This window comes from Pseudophryne corroboree, chromosome 2, assembly GCF_028390025.1.
Source record: "Pseudophryne corroboree isolate aPseCor3 chromosome 2, aPseCor3.hap2, whole genome shotgun sequence".
NCBI lineage: Eukaryota > Metazoa > Chordata > Amphibia > Anura > Myobatrachidae > Pseudophryne > Pseudophryne corroboree.
Window position 1 is genome coordinate 1015676420 of NC_086445.1, and position 17594 is coordinate 1015694013.

Genomic DNA, 17594 nt, shown 5'->3' on the forward strand with positions numbered 1-17594 from the left:
CCCCACAGCTTGGGGGCCGACTGTTGTTTGGTCTCGGGCCTCCATAACGAGTTTGTGCACACCAAAGAAGTCAGTTCTTCTTGCACACCCCTCGTATTTTGTGAAATAGTCAAATTGCCAAATGGAGCTATTTGGCGTGTGTTGAGGGTAGGTGTATATAGGCACATCTGTATTATGTTGATTGACCGTAGTTCTTCCTTCACTTTAAATATTCTACTTTTTATTATTATTATTATCCTTTATTTATATGGCGCCACAAGGGTTCCGCAGCGCCCAATTACAGAGTACATAAACAAATAATCAAGCAGGAAAACAGCAACTTACAGTTGACGACAATATAGGACAAGTACAGGGTAAATAAACATAGTTACATCAGCAGATGACACTGGTATAAGTATCAGGTGGCAGAAGACTGCTGGATTAGGTGCAGTTGAATATTATTAAAGTAAGACAAAGGATAAGCACATGAGGGAAGAGGGCCCTGCTCGTGAGAGCTTACATTCTAAAGGGGAGGGGTAGACAGACAGGGGTGGCACAGATGGGGTACATAGAGAGCATGGAACAGAGGTTTAGGATGAGATTTGGCTGGGTTTGGTGAAGAAGTGGGTCTTGAGAGCCCATTTGAAGTTTTGTAGAGAGGTGGAGAGTCTGAGGGGGAGAGGTAGGGAATTCCAGAGAAGTGGTGCAGCACGTGAAAAATCTTGGAGGTAGGAGTGGGAGGAAGTAATCCGTAGGCAGGAGAGTCGGCGTGGATTAGCAGAGCGAAGAGGACGGGTGGGAGTGTAATGGGAGATAAGGTCAGAGATGTAGATGGGAGAGGAGTGGGTGAGGGCTTTGTAAGCGAGTGTGAGAAGCTTGAAATGGATTCTGAAAGGGAAGGGAAGCCAGTGAAGGTCTAGTAAGAGAGGAGAGGTGGACGTAGTGCGTTTGGTGAGGAAAATGAGCCGGGCAGCAGCATTGAGGATAGATGCATTGAGGATAGATTGGAGTGGAGTACTTCTATAAATAATGCCTCATGAAGAAAGCTGTGATACCGCTGTGTTAATACCACCTCAGGGGGGCGCTATCAGTACAATCCAATTTAAAAAAACCTTTATTCACTTTTGTAATGGTGATTTATTCTTAGTTTTTTTTTGAATGACGTCTTTCTATTAAAAGAGTTTACAACAAATAATAAGAATTTACTTACCGATAATTCTATTTCTCATAGTCCGTAGTGGATGCTGGGAACTCCGTAAGGACCATGGGGAATAGCGGCTCCGCAGGAGACTGGGCACAAAAAGTAAAAGCTTTTAGACTAGCTGGTGTGCACTGGCTCCTCCCCCTATGACCCTCCTCCAAGCCTCAGTTAAGATACTGTGCCCGGACGAGCGTACATAATAAGGAAGGATCTTGAATCCCGGGTAAGACTCATACCAGCCACACCAATCACACCGTACAACTTGTGATCTGAACCCAGTTAACAGTATGATAACCGTAGGAGCCTCTGAAAAGATGGCTTCCAACAATAAACAACCCGATTTGTTTGTAACTATATACAAGTATTGCAGACAATCCGCACTTGGGATGGGCGCCCAGCATCCACTACGGACTATGAGAAATAGAATTATCGGTAAGTAAATTCTTATTTTCTCTGACGTCCTAGTGGATGCTGGGAACTCCGTAAGGACCATGGGGATTATACCAAAGCTCCCAAACGGGCGGGAGAGTGCGGATGACTCTGCAGCACCGAATGAGAGAACTCCAGGTCCTCCTCAGCCAGGGTATCAAATTTGTAGAACTTAGCAAACGTGTTTGCCCCTGACCAAGTAGCTGCTCGGCAAAGTTGTAAAGCCGAGACCCCTCGGGCAGCCGCCCAAGATGAGCCCACCTTCCTTGTGGAATGGGCTTTTACAGATTTTGGCTGTGGCAGGCCTGCCACAGAATGTGCAAGTTGAATTGTACTACAAATCCAACGAGCAATCGTCTGCTTAGAAGCAGGAGCACCCAGCTTGTTGGGTGCATACAGTATAAACAGCGAGTCAGATTTTCTGACTCCAGCCGTCCTGGAAACATATATTTTCAGGGCCCTGACTACGTCCAGCAACTTGGAGTCCTCCAAGTCCCTAGTAGCCACAGGTACCACAATAGGTTGATTCATGTGAAACGCTGAAACCACCTTAGGGAGAAATTGAGGACGAGTCCTCAATTCCGCCCTATCCGAATGAAATATCAGGTAAGGGCTTTTATAGGATAAAGCCGCCAATTCTGATACGCGCCTGGCTGAAGCCAGGGCTAACAACATTACCACTTTCCAAGTGAGATATTTCAAATCCACTGTGGCAAGTGGTTCAAACCAATGTGATTTTAGGAACCCTAAAACTACATTGAGATCCCAAGGTGCCACTGGGGGCACAAAAGGAGGCTGTATATGCAGTACCCCTTTGACAAACGTCTGAACTTCAGGCAGTGAAGCCAGTTCTTTCTGGAAGAAGATCGACAGGGCCGAAATTTGAACCTTAATGGATCCTAATTTTAGGCCCATAGACAATCCTGCTTGCAGGAAATGTAGGAAACGACCCAGTTGAAATTCCTCCGTAGGGGCCTTCTTGGCCTCACACCACGCAACATATTTTCGCCAAATGCGATGATAATGTTTTGCAGTTACATCCTTCCTGGCCTTGATCAGGGTAGGGATGACTTCATCTGGAATGCCTTTTTCCTTCAGGATCCGGCGTTCAACCGCCATGCCGTCAAACGCAGCCGCGGTAAGTCTTGGAACAGACAAGGTCCCTGCTGGAGCAGGTCCTTCCTGAGAGGTAGAGGCCACGGGTCCTCCGTGAGCATCTCTTGCAGTTCCGGGTACCAAGTTCTTCTTGGCCAATCCGGAGCCACGAGTATCGTTCTTACTCCTCTCCTTCTTATGATTCTCAGTACTTTTGGTATGAGAGGAAGAGGAGGGAACACATATACCGACTGGAACACCCACGGAGTTACCAGAGCGTCCACCGCTATTTGTTGAGACGGGACGCCATCATGTCCACCTTTGGTTTTTCCCAACGGTTTACAATCACTTGGAAGACTTCTGGATGAAGTCCCCACTCCCCCGGGTGATGCTTGACTTAGGGCATTGTAAATGGCCCTTAGCTCTAGAATATTTATGTGAAGAGACGTTTCCATGCTTGACCACAAGCCCTGGAAATTTCTTCCCTGTGTGACTGCTCCCCAGCCTCTCAGGCTGGCATCCGTGGTTACCAGCATCCAATCCTGAATGCCGAATCTGCGGCCCTCGAGAAGATGAGCCTTCTGTAACCACCACAGGAGAGATACCCTTGTCCTTGGAGATAGGGTTATCCGCTGATGCATCTGAGGATGCGATCCGGACCATTTGTCCAGCAGATCCCACTGAAAAGTTCTTGCATGGAATCTTCCGAATGGAATCGCTTCGTAAGAAGACACCATTTTTCCCAGGACTCTCGTGCACTGATGCACTGACACTTGTCCTGGTTTTAGGAGGTTCCTGACTAACTCGGATAACTCCCTGGCCTTCTCCTCCGGGAGAAATACCTTTTTCTGGACTGTGTCCAGAATCATCCCTAGGAACAGTAGACGTGTTGTTGGAATCAGCTGTGATTTTGGGATATTTAGAATCCACCCGTGCTGACGTAGCACTACCTGAGATAGTGCTACTCCGACCTCTAACTGTTCCCTGGACCTTGCCCTTATCAGGAGATCGTCCAAGTAAGGGATAATTAATACGCCTTTTCTTCGAAGAAGAATCATCATTTCGGCCATTACCTTGGTAAAGACCCGTGGTGCCGTGGACAATCCAAACGGCAGCGTCTGAAACTGATAATGACAGTTTTGTATCACAAACCTGAGGTACCCTTGGTGAGAAGGGTAAATTGGGACATGGAGATAAGCATCCTTGATGTCTAGAGATACCATATAGTCCCCTTCTTCCAGGTTCGCTATCACTGCTCTGAGTGACTCCATCTTGAATTTGAACCTTTTTATGTAAGTGTTCAAAGATTTTAGATTTAAAATTGGTCTCACCGAGCCGTCCGGCTTCGGTACCACAAACAGCGTGGAATAATACCCCTGTCCCTGTTGTAGGAGGGGTACCTTGATTATCACCTGCTGGGAATACAGCTTGTGAATAGCTTCCAATACTGCCTCCCTGTCGGAGGGAGACGTTGGTAGAGCAGACTTCAGGAACCGGCGAGGGGGAGACGTCTCGAATTCCAATTTGTACCCCTGTGATACTACCTGCAGGATCCAGGGGTCCACTTGCGAGTGAGCCCACTGCGCGCTGAAATTCTTGAGACGGCCCCCCACCGTGCCCGAGTCTGTTTGCAGAGCCCCAGCGTCATGCTGAGGACTTGGCAGAAGCGGGGGAGGGCTTCTGCTCTTCGGAAGAGGCTGCATGGTGCAGTCTTTTTCCCCTTCCTCTGCCCCGAGGCAGGAATGAGCGGCCTTTTTCCCTCTTGCCCTTATAGGGACGAAAGGACTGGGTTTGAAAAGACGGTGTCTTTTTCTGCTGAGAGGTGACCTGGGGTAAAAAGGTGGATTTTCCAGCCGTTGCCGTGGCCACCAGGTCCGATAGACCGACCCCAAATAACTCCTCCCCTTTATACGGCAATACTTCCATATGCCGTTTGGAATCCGCATCACCTGACCACTGTCGCGTCCATAACGTTCTTCTGGCAGAAATGGACATCGCACTTACTCTAGATGCCAGGGTGCAAATATCCCTCTGTGCATCTCGCATATATAGTAATGCATCCTTTAAATGCTCTATAGTTAATAATATACTGTCCCTATCCAGGGTATCAATATTTTCAGTCAGGGAATCCGACCAAGCCACTCCAGCGCTGCACATCCAGGCTGAGGCGATCGCTGGTCGCAGTATAACACCGGTATGTGTGTATATACCTTTTAAGATATTTTCCAGCCTTCTATCAGCTGGTTCCTTTAGAGCGGCCGTATCAGGAGACGGTAACGCCACTTGTTTTGATAAGCGTGTGAGCGCCTTATCTACCCTAGGGGGTGTTTCCCAACGTGCCCTAACCTCTGGCGGGAAAGGGTATAGTGCCAATAATTTATTAGAAATCAGCAGTTTTTTATCGGGGGAAACCCACGCTTTATCACACACCTCATTTAATTCATCTGACTCAGGAAAAACCACTGGTAGTTTTTTCACACCCCACATAATACCCTTTTTTGTGGTACTTGTAGTGTCAGAAATGTTCAATGCCTCTTTCATTGCCGTGATCATGTAACGTGTGGCCCTACTGGACATTACGTTTGTCTCGTCACCGTCGACACTGGATTCAGTATCCGTGTCAGGGTCTGTGTCGACCATCTGAGGTAACGGGCGTTTTAGCGCCCCTGACGGTGTCTGAGACGCCTGAACAGGCACTAATTGATTTGTCGGCTGTCTCATGTCGTCTACAGTTTTTTGCAAAGTGCTGACATTGTCACGTAATTCTTTAATTACTACCATCCAGTCAGGTGTCGACTCCCTAGGGGGTGACATCACTAACACAGGCAATTGCTCTGCTTCCACATCATTTTCCTCCTCATACATGTCGACACAATCGTACCGACACCCAGCACACACACAGGGAATGCTCTGATAGAGGACAGGACCCCACTAGCCCTTTGGGGAGACAGAGGGAGAGTTTGCCAGCACACACCAGAGCGCTATATATATACAGGGATAACCTTATATAAGTGTTACTCCCTGTTATAGCTGCTGTATTTATATATTAGCTGCCAATAGTGCCCCCCTCTCTGTTTTACCCTGTTTCTGTAGTGCAGGACTGCAGGGGAGAGTTAGGGAGCCGTCCTTCCAGCGGAGCTGTGAAAGAAAATGGCGCTTGTGTGCTGAGGAGAAAGGCTCCGCCCCCTTCACGGCGGCCTTTTCTCCCGCTTTTTTCAGGAAACTGGCAGGGGATAAATGCATCCATATAGCCCAGGAGCTATATGTGATGCATTTTTTTAGCCATATAAGGTTTTTATATCGATTTTATTGCGTCTCAGGGCGCTCCCCCCCAGCGCCCTGCACCCTCAGTGACCGGAGTGTGAAGTGTGCTGAGAGCAATGGCGCACAGCTGCAGTGCTGTGCGCTACCTTATTTGAAGACAGGAACGTCTTCTGCCGCCGCTTTCTCCGGACCACTTCGCTCTTCTGGCTCTGTAAGGGGGCCGGCGGCGCGGCTCCGGGACCCATCCAGGCTGAACCTGTGATCGTCCCTCTGGAGCTAATGTCCAGTAGCCAAGAAGCCCAATCCACTCTGCAGTCAGGTGAGTTCGCTTCTTCTCCCCTTAGTCCCACGATGCAGTGAGCCTGTTGCCAGCAGGACTCACTGAAAATAAAAAACCTATTTAAACTTTTACTTCTAAGCAGCTCAGGAGAGCCACCTAGCTTGCACCCTTCTCGTTCGGGCACAAAAATCTAACTGAGGCTTGGAGGAGGGTCATAGGGGGAGGAGCCAGTGCACACCAGCTAGTCTAAAAGCTTTTACTTTTTGTGCCCAGTCTCCTGCGGAGCCGCTATTCCCCATGGTCCTTATGGAGTTCCCAGCATCCACTAGGACGTCAGAGAAAAATAAAACACAACAAAATCCTATTCCCTACTGAATTGCAGTAATATATCATTTTGTATTTGTGCATGTGTGTCTTCTTTGCACTAAATGTATTTTTTATTAATAAAGCTGAACTAAAAGCCCAAACTAAGGGGGTAATTCAGACCTGATCACTGCTGTGTGTTTTCGCACAGTGGGCGATCAGATCTAAACTGCACATGTATATGCACTGTAATGCGCCGGTATGTAAACGTCTGCACCGGGCATCGGTGCATAGCGACGGGATGGTGCGAAAAAAAGCAATCGCATAGGCGATCGCAAGGTGATTGACAGGAAGAGGCCGTTTGTGGGTGGCAACTGACCGTTTTACAGGAGTGTCCGGAAAAATGCAGGAGGGACCAGGCGTATTCAGGGAGAGTGTCTGACATCAGCTCCGGCCCCGAACACCAGGATCACATCGCAGCGGCAGAGTAAGTCCTGGACTGACCAGAGACTGCACAAACTGATGTTTGTGCAGCTCTGTTACAAATGTGAATGCACACTTGCACAGAGCTAATACCCTCCCCCTGTAGGCAGCGACTATCTGATCGCAGGGCTGCAAAAAACGCAGCCCAGCGATCAGATCTGAATTACCCCCTAAGCCGACTCCTTTATGTGCGGAACGACAGATAGTTCCCAGAAAAACTCCGGGTCAAGGGGGGTCATTCCGACCCGATCGCTCGCAGCAGTTTATCGCAGCGCAGCAATCGGGTCGGAACTGCGCATGCGCCGGCGCCACAGTGCACAGGCGCATGGCGGATGACCGAAGGCCGTCGTTCCCTAGCGATCGCCTCTGCCTGATTGACAGGCAGAGGCGGTCGCTGGGCAGGAGGGTGCAGCACGGCGGCGTTTGGCCGCCGTTTTGGGGGCGCGGTCCGGCCAACGCAGGAGCTGGGGCAGCAAAGAGGTTCTCCCGGCCAGCCTCAGGAGCTGCTCTTGCCGGGAGTTACTCTTCAAATGCAAAAGCATTGCCGCTGTGTGATGCTTTTGCACTTCTGCGAAGGGTGGGGCCGGCACTGACATGCGGGGTGGACTATCCCTGTGCTGGGCGTCCCCCCGCATGTATGAGTGCCTGATCGTAGCTGTGCTAAATTTAGCACAGCTACGATCAACTCGGAATGACCCCCAATATCTCTAGGGCTGCGGAGTGACACAGAGCTTCCTTAGTGATATTATTGGGATGAATTTAGCCGATAATGGCCCTTATTCCGAGTTGTTCGCTCGTTATTTTTTTCCGCTTCGGAGCGATAAGTCGCAAACTGCGCATGAGCAATGTTCGCAGTGCGCCTGCGCCAAGTACATTTGCTCAAAAGTTTGGTATTTTACTCACGGCGTTACAAGGTTTTTTCATCGTTCTGCTGATCGTAGTGTGATTGACAGGAAGTGGGTGTTTCTGGGCGGAAACTGGCCGTTTTATGGGAGTGTGTGGAAAAACGCAGGCGTGTCAGGGAAAAACGCGGGAGTGTCTGGAGAAACGGGGGAGTGTCTGGGCGAACGCTGGGTGTGTTTGTGACGTCAAACCAGGAACGAAAAGGACTGAACTGATCGCAGTGTAGGAGTAAGTCTCGAGCTACTCAGAAACTGCTAAGAATTTTCTATTCGCTATTTAGCGAATCTTTTGTTCGCAATTCTGTTAAGCTAAGATTCACTTCCAGTAGGCGGCGGCTTAGCGTGTGCAATGCTGCTAAAAGCAGCTAACGAGCGAACAACTCGGAATGAGGGCCAATGTACATTTGTTCAAAAATGATAATAAAAGAACATTGTAGAGAAAAAACATTCCAGAAACAAATGTTTAAAACCTGGGACACTCCCTTGAAATTAGAAGCGAGTATAATAGGCAATTATGCCATAAAATGTTTAAGTGGTTACTAAGGATTGCTAGATAGTTAACCTTTGTTCCTTAATGACAAGGCCATAATTACTGTATGGCATTCAACAGCAGATACCTGAAAGTGATTGGGGCCGGAAAAATGCCTTCCCAACAGGATAGTAGTCATAGTAAATAAACACAACATAAACTCTAATAAAGGAACCTCCACCTAAGTAGCATTTGATGAAACATTTCATGACATTTAGGAAAACTGCAGTGAGAACCTACGGGAATAGAGGGTCTGATTCGCATTTGTAAGCAAACCGATGGTTTAAGTCTAGATACAATGGTTTGGGGTCTGCGTAGGCACAGAACGAGACTTGCGATATTGCTCGCAGCCCCCTTTAGCCATAGCATTATTAACAAGCTGTAGCCTTAGGGGGCTTAGCGCAGGCGGCATACGGATCCATTTTACAAAACATGGCTCCCCCATTTCATAGGCGTTTTGGGCCCAGGGCCCAAGTCGAGTCAGGTCACATAGAAACATAGAATTTGACGGCAGATAAGAACCACTTGGCCCATCTAGTCTGCCCCTTTTTTAACCATATTTTTATCTCCAACCTTATTTGATCCTCATTTCTTTGTAAGGATATCCTTAGCTTCGCTTCACCACCTCTGATGGGAGGCTATTCCACGTGTCCACTACCCTTTCTGTGAAGTAATTTTTCCTCAAATTTCCCCTGAACCTCCCCCCTCCAATCTCAGTGCATGTCCTCGTGTCCTATTGCTTCTCTGCATTTGAAGAATGTTTCCCTCCTGAACTTTGTTAAAACCCTTGATATATTAGAAAGTTTCTATCATGTCCCCCCTTTCCCTTCTCTGCTCCAAACTATACATATTGAGATTTTATAGTCTTTCTGGGTATGTTTTGTGATGTAGGCCTTCCCCGTCCACACTGTCCGGACCGCTCCCCTAAAACAGAGCATTGACACCCACAAAATGCGAGGTTGATGCCCGTTCCCGCCCCCCTGCAGGTCTTAAACTACGTTCCGAAGAGAACGCAGTTTAGGACCTTGCACATGCACGTACCGGCGTATGCGCATTCGCAGATGTGCAGAAATCGCTTCATAGCGATTTTTGCACATCAGGGTCTGAATCGACCCCATAATCAGCAGTTGTTTCTATGCACAGCACATGGCTGGAAAATAGTTTGAAATGTTGGGGAATATGGGGGGATTGAGATCATGGCTGGAGAGGTAAATCTTCGAGCTATCTACATATATGATCAGGATTGGTTTTTACCAATTTGGTGCCCTAGGCTGGATTTTAGCTGGTGCTCCCAGTACCACCCCACTGCATGCCACAGTCCTAAAGATACTCTGGTGGTCTAGGGTGGTAATGAATAAAGGGTCATTATGTTCTTTTGCAAGAGCCCCCTTTAAGCCAGGGCTTAGATGTTGTATAGTCTTCTGGGTGGACACGATGCCTTCTGTCTTCTTTCTGCATCATCTTCGGTCCTCTATCTTGTGGTGCCTTTAATCTTCTTTCTACCAAATAACCTCTTCTGTGCTGCATCTTCTGCTCCTCTTCAGGAGGTCATCTATGCTTCCCCTCTGCCTTTGTACTGACTTTGTGCTGCTCACACTGGCCAATAAAGGCTGGATCAAGTGGGCAGAACAATGACGCAGTGGATGCTCCTGAATGTCTGCCGGTCTTCCCCAAATTTGAATAGCGACAACTGCTTCTCTCTTGGCCCTGGGATTTGATGCCCAGATATAGCTACACCAGCCTGGTGAATTTCCAGATTGTCCAGAGTAATCCTGGATGGGTGGTAACCCCAGACACCTCTTTGGAAGCTAGGTTGCCCTTGGCAAGTACCTAGGTTTCCTTTATCCAGGGCCAACCCTGTATGTAATACAGCAGATCGTATGTCTATAAATTTGCAAATGTGGATTGAAGAGCCATCATTAGTAACTCCAGTTTAAAGAGTGATTTGGTATAAGAGGTTTTATTAAAGAAAACCATGAATGATTATCTAGACTATTTTAATACAGAAAAAAACAGGCCAAGAGAATAGAGTATTTACAGAAATAGACAAACACTATTTAACCAACAGGTATAATTGTTCAGCAGGGACATATTTACCTTCTGTTTCATGTAGTTGTATGTCATTTGTGTCATAATCCCCTTATTGTATAGTTGCGATGAGATCAACCATGCCAACACAGAAGAGAAAGAAAGAGGGAACATTTGTGTTTTGATTTGGCTGTGAGGAGCTCATTAGTTCCATTGAAGAGCACAGTTTCTGTTCAGTGAGCTCCATGAAAGTCATGATCTCGTACATATGATCTGTCTTTCGTAAATAAGATGTTCTAGATGTGAGTGAAATGAAAGTAATGAAATGGGATGGTAGCTAGGACACCAAGATAGGCAATAAGTGGGTTTGTTGAGAATGGGACTTGAGTAACTATGGGGGAGGATGGGGGGGGAAAGTCTAAGGGGTGAGAATGGTTGAATAATTTGGTCAAAGGAGTGACCAGGGTGGTGGGGCGAGTGCTCAGCATTTTGGGAGGGATTAACTCAAGTGTATAAGTTGTGAGGTAAATAATGAAAGGCATGAGGCAAAGACAGAGGTGCTGATAAGTCTAGATGGTGAAATGCGTGGGTATCTGCTGCAGAGGAATGTCACGCCTGATTGTGTTGCACCAAATACTGTAAATGGAGGCTATATTTAAAGTCAATAAATTGGGACTTGTTGTTAAACAATGATTGAGTCAGATTCCTTTATTTACATTCTGTAGCCTGTGTGGATTTTGTTGTTACCAGGGCTCCTGTAAGGTTGGGAATGGATGAGGCATGGACATACAGTATACGGTCATAGGGGTAGGTGGGAAGGAAGTAAAGATATTGAGTATGGTTTGTCGATGAAGGAGAGTGAGAAGGATGTTTGGTAGCCTAATAGTACACACAGGACTTCAAAATAATAGGCTGAAGTTGTGTCCAGCCTGGTGAGTGGATATGGTAATGACATAAGAGAGTAAAGGAGAGGAGCAGTAGCGTTGTGTGATAATCAGTGGTAATATTGAATAAACATGATGTGAGAATGGATATGTTACATAAGAGAATATGTGGCAACTAGTAATAAACATTTTCAAGATATCTGGCTGTAGGGCAAAGGTGTCTGCAAGAGACTGCAGTTACAGCGGAGTGGCAGGAAAAGATGAACTTTAAAAAGGTAAAGAGAAGAAAGGGAGGTCGGGGACAGGGTGATAGATAATAGGAGAGAAATAAACCTATGCGGAAGTGTAAGGCAGGGTTGGACTGGCCCACAGGGGTACAGGGGAAACCACCGGTGGGCCCTTCTGCCTGGGATCCCACCCCCTCCTTTAGGGACCAGCTTCCAGACTGTGCTGTTACTAATCTAGTACATTATCATGCATGCACTACAGTATTTACTGTATATATTTATCTAGGGGACCAACCCATGCAAAATGGTTAAGCAAACCAATGTGACGGCTGGGCACACCCCCTCTAGAGACTGGCCACACCCCTAAACATGAGCCTCTACCACTGTATTCCCCCGTTGGGCCCTAGATGCCCCTGTCCGACACTGGTGTAAGGAATCATAGTGCGTCTGAGAAGGGTTAAACCGCAAGATTGATGGAGTAGGGCCCCTTTAAGAGTCATCCATTTGTAATTACTTTCAGTGATTAATTGAATGTAGCCCATAGGCTGTTGCAGGAAGCGCTGATGGATGTTATATTAGTGCCTGCAGGCTGGCAGCACTCATTTCTTGCTTCTGGAAATCCCTCCCTCCCATCCCTTTACTTACGTGTAGTTTAACTTAATGTTCTCGGTTTGTGTTGCAGAACAAACAAGAGTTTAGTTGATTGGTTATTGTCTGTAGCTGGCTGCACTCACCTTTTATGTTGTTCTATGCCAACTGTCGCCGCTGTTCTTTTGTCCGCCACCATACCAGCACTAATTAAATGATTCAGTTTGAATTAACGCCAACAGCTGGTACCCGTTGTGTTTAATTATTAGATGAGTTATTTACAGTTATTTGAGTCTTGAAGGCAAACTACAACATTTTAACCATTAGGGAGTTTAGTAAATTTGCTACATACAGTACAGTGTATGAAAAAAGTAACTTGTTAAGTGATGAGCGGGTTCGGTTTCTCGGAAACCGAACCCCCCCGAACTTCACCCTTTTTACACGGGTCCGAGCCATACTCGGATTCTCCCGTATGGCTCGGTTAACCCGAGCGCGCCCGAACGTCATCATCCCACTGTCGGATTCTCGCGAGATTCGGATTCTATATAAGCAGCCGCGCGTCGCCGCCATTTTCACTTGTGCATTGGAAATGTTAGGGAGAGGACGTGGCTGGCGTCCTCTCCGTTATTGTTGAACTTGATTGTGCACTATTGCTTAATTGTGGGGAGGGCTGGGGAGCAGCTGTATAATATAGGAGGAACAAGATAAAAGAACCAAAACGTGCGCAAAAGGAAGAGCCAAACTAAAAATATATTAATCTATTTTATTAAATAGTAATTGTAGTTATTAAAAAATATTCAATTCAAATATATATTCCTCGGAGTGACCACAGTAGGATATTACAAATAAATTTAAAATAAATAAAACATAATCATAAAATATATTACCAACTAGTTGTTCTCATATATGATTAATATTCTAAAGGATCAATAATGGATACAGATATATATAATCCTGAAGAACAATGGCTGGCCAGCCTTAATTAATACTTAATAAATTGTGCACAAATAGGATGTATCAAAAGAACGAATAGAAAAAATAGAAAAATGAAAGATTGTTGTCTAGAAGATATCATATAATTGCATAGATGGTAAGAGCTCAGGATTCTTCCAACAACAGTCTAAAATAGTAATAGTTAGCCGTTATATATGTATCCAAAAGTCTCGTGAGGGAATTAACCTCATACGGCTGCTGATGTAATTGCTAAATGTTGGAGCTAATGAATAGACACCAGTCCCGTCTTTTAGACCAAAAACTAATGAAAGTCTCGGTAAAAGCACCTAGCCTTAGGCAGCTGTTTAATGTGGGCAGCCAATGCCGTGATAATGCAGTCCCGCAACAAGATGATAAATGTGAACAAAAAGTACTGGAACAAAGTCCCGAATGACTCAAATAGCACCTAGCCCAACGAGGCCATATATGTGGGTAGCTATAATGACGGGATAATGTATAAATGAATAAACCCCGTATCACTCGTAGCAGTCTCACCCGTGCCAGTGAATGCAATAGCCGTCCGTCCGGCCGGATGTTCACCGGACCTCCGCCGTTACCAATCCACAAGCCGTTCAGTGCTGCACTGCCTGGGTGCTCCTCCGACAGTGCAGCTGGGTAATCCTTAGGCTGGGATGTTAAAGAGGAAAATAACTGTGGCGGTTATGGGCAGGTTAGGGCTGTTGGTGATGTCCGTTCGTCTCCCAATCGCAGAGAGATGGTGTATAACCGTGGATCACTCCAGAGCCGTTCAACCTAACGCGTTTCTCGACCGTAGGCACTGGTCGTTTCCTCTGATGAAACGACCAGTGCCTACGGTCGAGAAACGCGTTAGGTTGAACGGCTCTGGAGTGATCCACGGTTATACACCATCTCTCTGCGATTGGGAGACGAACGGACATCACCAACAGCCCTAACCTGCCCATAACCGCCACAGTTATTTTCCTCTTTAACATCCCAGCCTAAGGATTACCCAGCTGCACTGTCGGAGGAGCACCCAGGCAGTGCAGCACTGAACGGCTTGTGGATTGGTAACGGCGGAGGTCCGGTGAACATCCGGCCGGACGGACGGCTATTGCATTCACTGGCACGGGTGAGACTGCTACGAGTGATACGGGGTTTATTCATTTATACATTATCCCGTCATTATAGCTACCCACATATATGGCCTCGTTGGGCTAGGTGCTATTTGAGTCATTCGGGACTTTGTTCCAGTACTTTTTGTTCACATTTATCATCTTGTTGCGGGACTGCATTATCACGGCATTGGCTGCCCACATTAAACAGCTGCCTAAGGCTAGGTGCTTTTACCGAGACTTTCATTAGTTTTTGGTCTAAAAGACGGGACTGGTGTCTATTCATTAGCTCCAACATTTAGCAATTACATCAGCAGCCGTATGAGGTTAATTCCCTCATGAGACTTTTGGATACATATATAACGGCTAACTATTACTATTTTAGACTGTTGTTGGAAGAATCCTGAGCTCTTACCATCTATGCAATTATATGATATCTTCTAGACAACAATCTTTCATTGTTCTATTTTTTCTATTCGTTCTTTTGATACATCCTATTTGTGCACAATTTATTAAGTATTAATTAAGGCTGGCCAGCCATTGTTCTTCAGGATTATATATATCTGTATCCATTATTGATCCTTTAGAATATTAATCATATATGAGAACAACTAGTTGGTAATATATTTTATGATTATGTTTTATTTATTTTAAATTTATTTGTAATATCCTACTGTGGTCACTCCGAGGAATATATATTTGAATTGAATATTTTTTAATAACTACAATTACTATTTAATAAAATAGATTAATATATTTTTAGTTTGGCTCTTCCTTTTGCGCACGTTTTGGTTCTTTTATCTTGTTACTGTTAATTTTTGGGGATTGACAGCTTCCCCATTTTTCCATATTGTGCGGCATCTGGAAGTTCACCAAGGTTGTAAGATACGGGCGCCTCTCTTTCCTTTTTTTGTAATATAGGAGGAGTACAGTGCAGAGTTTTGCTGATCAGTGACCACCAGTTATCCGTTCTCTGCCTGAAAAAAACGCTCCATATCTGTGCTCAGTGTGCTGCATATATCTGTGCTCACACTGCTTAATTGTGGGGACTGGGGAGCAGCTGTATATAGCAGGAGTACAGTGCAGAGTTTTGCTGACAGTGACCACCAGTATACGTTGTCTGTCTGAAAAACACTCCATATCTGTGCTCAGGGTGCTGCTTTATTGTGGGGACTGGGGACCACCAGTATAATATTATATAGGAGGAGTACAGTGCAGAGTTTTGCTGACCAGTGACCACCAGTATATAATATATAGCATTACGGTACAGTAGGCCACTGCTGTACCTACCTCTGTGTCGTCATTAAGTATACTATCCATCTAGATTCTATACCTGTGGTGCATTTCAGTTGTGCAGTTTGCTGACACAGTGACCACCAGTATATATAGCAGTACGGTACGGAAGGCCACTGCTGTACCTACCTCTGTGTCGTCATTAAGTATACTATCCATCTACATTCTATACCTGTGGCGCATTTTAGTTTTGCAGTTTGCTGACACAGTGACCACCAGTATACTATATATAGCAGTACGGTACGGAAGGCCACTGCTGTACCTATCTCTGTGTCGTCATTAAGTATACTATCCATCTACATTCTATACCTGTGGTGCATTTTAGTTTTGCAGTTTGCTGACACAGTGACCACCAGTATACTATATATAGCAGTACGGTATGGAAGGCCACTGCTGTACCTACCCCTGTGTCGTCATTAAGTATACTATCCATCTACATTCTATACCTGTGGTGCATTTTAGTTTTGCAGTTTGCTGACACAGTGACCACCAGTATACTATATATAACAGTACGGTACGGAAGGCCACTGCTGTACATACCTCTGTGTCGTCATTAAGTATACTATCCATCTACATTCTATACCTGTGGTGCATTTTAGTTGTGCAGTTTGCTGACACAGTGACCACCAGTATATATAGCAGTACGGTACGGAAGGCCACTGCTGTACCTACCTCTGTGTCGTCATTAAGTATACTATCCATCTACATTCTATACCTGTGGTGCATTTTAGTTTTGCAGTTTGCTGACACAGTGACCACCAGTATACTATATATAGCAGTACGGTACGGAAGGCCACTGCTGTACCTACCTCTGTGTCATCATTAAGTATACTATCCATCTACATTCTATACCTGTAATGCATTTTAGTTTTGCAGTTTGCTGACACAGTGACCACCAGTATACTATATATAGCAGTACGGTACGGAAGGCCACTGCTGTACCTACCTCTGTGTCATCATTAAGTATACTATCCATCTACATTCTATACCTGTGGTGCATTTTAGTTTTGCAGTTTGCTGACACAGTGACCACCAGTATACTATATATAGCAGTACGGTACGGAAGGCCACTGCTGTACCTACCTCTGTGTCGTCATTAAGTATACTATCCATCTACATTCTATACCTGTGGTGCATTTTAGTTTTGCAGTTTGCTGACACAGTGACCACCAGTATACTATATATAGCAGTACGGTACGGAAGGCCACTGCTGTACCTACCTCTGTGTCGTCATTAAGTATACTATCCATCTACATTCTATACCTGTGGTGCATTTTAGTTTTGCAGTTTGCTGACACAGTGACCACCAGTATACTATATATAGCAGTACGGTACGGAAGGCCACTGCTGTACCTACCTCTGTGTCGTCATTAAGTATACTATCCATCTACATTCTATACCTGTGGTGCATTTTAGTTTTGCAGTTTGCTGACACAGTGACCACCAGTATACTATATATAGCAGTACGGTACGGAAGGCCACTGCTGTACCTACCTCTGTGTCGTCATTAAGTATACTATCCATCTACATTCTATACCTGTGGTGCATTTTAGTTTTGCAGTTGCTGACACAGTGACCACCAGTATACTATATATAGCAGTACGGTACGGAAGGCCACTGCTGTACCTACCTCTGTGTCGTCATTAAGTATACTATCCATCTACATTCTATACCTGTGGTGCATTTTAGTTTTGCAGTTTGCTGACACAGTGACCACCAGTATACTATATATAGCAGTACGGTACGGAAGGCCACTGCTGTACCTATCTCTGTGTCGTCATTAAGTATACTATCCATCTACATTCTATACCTGTGGTGCATTTTAGTTTTGCAGTTTGCTGACACAGTGACCACCAGTATACTATATATAGCAGTACGGTATGGAAGGCCACTGCTGTACCTACCCCTGTGTTGTCATTAAGTATACTATCCATCTACATTCTATACCTGTGGTGCATTTTAGTTTTGCAGTTTGCTGACACAGTGACCACCAGTATACTATATATAACAGTACGGTACGGAAGGCCACGGCTGTACATACCT